Genomic DNA, 2,765 nt, shown 5'->3' with positions numbered 1-2,765 from the left:
AAGTAAAAGTAAAAGGGTGTTTAGATCTGATGAGAAGCATCTGGACCTCATGGTTTACTTTTAAAGATCAAGTTGGCATTTCTTCAATCAGCAACTTCACTCTTCCATGGAGTGCTTTTGACTCAATTTGGCTCAGCATATTCCATGGACTAATGGAGGAGGAACAAACCCTGGGTGCATACAAAATGTTCAAGAAAGGAAGCGAATAATGGTCAAACATCTGGGATTACATTAGAGGTGATTGGAAAGATCCAAATACTCTAATGAATCAGTATAACTTAACTGAAGAAAAAATCACCCTATTGATGCAGAGAAGAAACAAATGGGGACCCCACATGTGTCATGCAATTCAGATGAACAAAGAGTTTAATGTCAGAGAGATATGTTGATTAAATGATTAACCATTGCTACCCATTCAAGAGAGGAATGACTCACCCAACAAATTGGTTTAAAAACTAAATAGGAGATGGCACATCAATTGGAATCATCACTAGTGGAACTACAGATTTTTCATGATTTGGATTTCTAGCATCCAACCAAAAAAATCTAGCCTTCTATGGTTGATTTAGTTGAAAGCTGTTTGGACAGCCTCCAGGGCCAAAAAATTAGGATTAGGCATAGGCTTATGTCCTCGATGCCAAAAAGAAGGGGAAACCATTCCCCATCTTTTCTTCTCGTGCCAAGATAATTGGAATGTTGTTAAACTGTTGCAAAAAATGATAGCTTCCTTCCATCCCTCATCCCTAACATGGAAAGAAATAATACTAGACGAAATATATGGAGCGTATCCAGTCATTTGGAACTAGTTGCACAATTTATTTTTGTGGCAGATTTGGGTCTCTAGAAGTAAAAAACTATTTGAACAAGTGAATGTGGATCCAATGTACAATTTTAAGAAAGAATTTTTTTTTCAAGTCAAGAGTCAAATAAAGCAATTAGCCAGGGACTGCAGCAAACATCCCTCATCCAGGAAGAAAAAGAAGGAGGACTTGTATGAAGGACTTAGTATCGAGATGAGGAAGTTCTTCATTCATGAAGAAAGGAGAAGGAAAATGGAGCACAGAGAAACATGGTTCCTTGAAATGTCTCAAAAATCCACTTTTGACATGCTTGATGCAATGGAAAAACAAGTCTGAACATGTAAAGACAAGCCAACTTATTGTAAAGAACTACTAGTCTACTAAGTTAGCTAAGTCTAGGTGGACTCCTGCTTAAGCCCACATTTTGTAATACTTTTGCCTATACTTTATTTTGAATACAACTTCTCGTTTTCACCAAAAAAAAAACTAAACTCTCTTCAAATGCAAAGGTTCATTAAGTTCATTATTCTTGTTGGACAATTTAGGATTAGTTATAAGACCAACTATAGGAAATAAGTTGTTCTATGTCTTTGATATAGAATCCAAGTACAAAATACTTTCTAGCCTAATCAAAAGGACACATTTTAGATTACTTTCTGTATTATGATAAGCATGTTCAAGAAACCATCCTAAGTACATGAAAGATATATGGAATTTTGTGTATAGGATGAGCAAGAGAAATGAGAGCTCAGGGGGGGTTAACTTTTTTACCAAATTGGGCAAGATGTAATTCCCTTTATAAATGATCTAGTTCATGCACAACTTTTGCTAAGCTTACTAATTAAGATGAGGGAGGTTGGGAGAGGAAGTAATAGAGCTAGTTCAACTTTCCACAAAATGTAAGTGGTTTTCAATAAAATACTTTATATAGGTGACAAGGGGATTTACAACCTCCAACATGATTCCTCAACTTTTAAGGATTTCCTACAATAGATTCATGGGGACTTTTGAGGTAATCGATATTGTTGATGGAAGTCTTGTAAACATACTCTACTGTTTACATGTGGATTGCCATGATGGATTGGATAAGTTTCTTGCAAGGCTTGGGGATTATGTCTCCCAACACAATGAGATTTATAGTGCTAACATTGACAAAAAGTATAAGCCACAGTAACACCCATTTCCATCATGTATGTGCTCATAATGTAACCATCACTAGATTGATGATGCCAAGAGGCATATTCCACGGTGGATTTCGTGATTATACTTATTTGCTAGGGCTCGTACCCAAGGTGGATTCCTTGTGCGAGAAGTTGACGGGGACGGCTGTCCTTTTCAGGCGTCAAATTAATTTAATGTGTGCATGGGTGATTCCATAGCAGGTGATTCCATGAAATACATATTAAATTAATGGACGTTTATGAGTTCAGAGTGTGCACTCAAATTAAATTAAGGTCAGGACAGAGTTTCAACCTATTTAATTATTTTATAGCTGAAGACTGCTAGTATTCACTTTTGTTGGGTTGTTTTATCTAATTGTTTTCTAACAATTGTGAATGCTTCAATTTATGTGTAGAGCACGCAGCGATGGTGTTGGAAAGCACCGAGGGATAGCATGAATCCAAATGCCTATAAGAATTGCTATTTTTGATAGGCACGTGACTTATCACTAAGGGCATGGCGGCAATATTTATTCAAGCACACTTATTTATTAAAGCGCTTGACTTTTAAAATATTTATTATCTTTTATGTGCAAAGGCGCTCAGTTAAATATTTCATTATCTGATATTTGTATTTGGGCACAGCCTGCCACTTTTGGACGCCCAAATGTCTTACTCTATATTTGGAAAAACGCAAAAGCAAAACCATTCTATTTGTAAAGTGGGATATTTTTTAGCTTAAAGATAAATAAATCTATAAATACATGCCTTGTGAAGCACTCACACAAGGCATGGGGGGAGATTG

This window comes from Lygodium microphyllum, chromosome 25 (assembly GCF_053477565.2).
Source record: "Lygodium microphyllum isolate KBCC chromosome 25, Lygodium_microphyllum_v1.1.10, whole genome shotgun sequence".
In the NCBI taxonomy this organism is placed as follows: Eukaryota; Viridiplantae; Streptophyta; class Polypodiopsida; order Schizaeales; family Lygodiaceae; genus Lygodium; species Lygodium microphyllum.
This window is presented reverse-complemented; position numbering follows the sequence as displayed.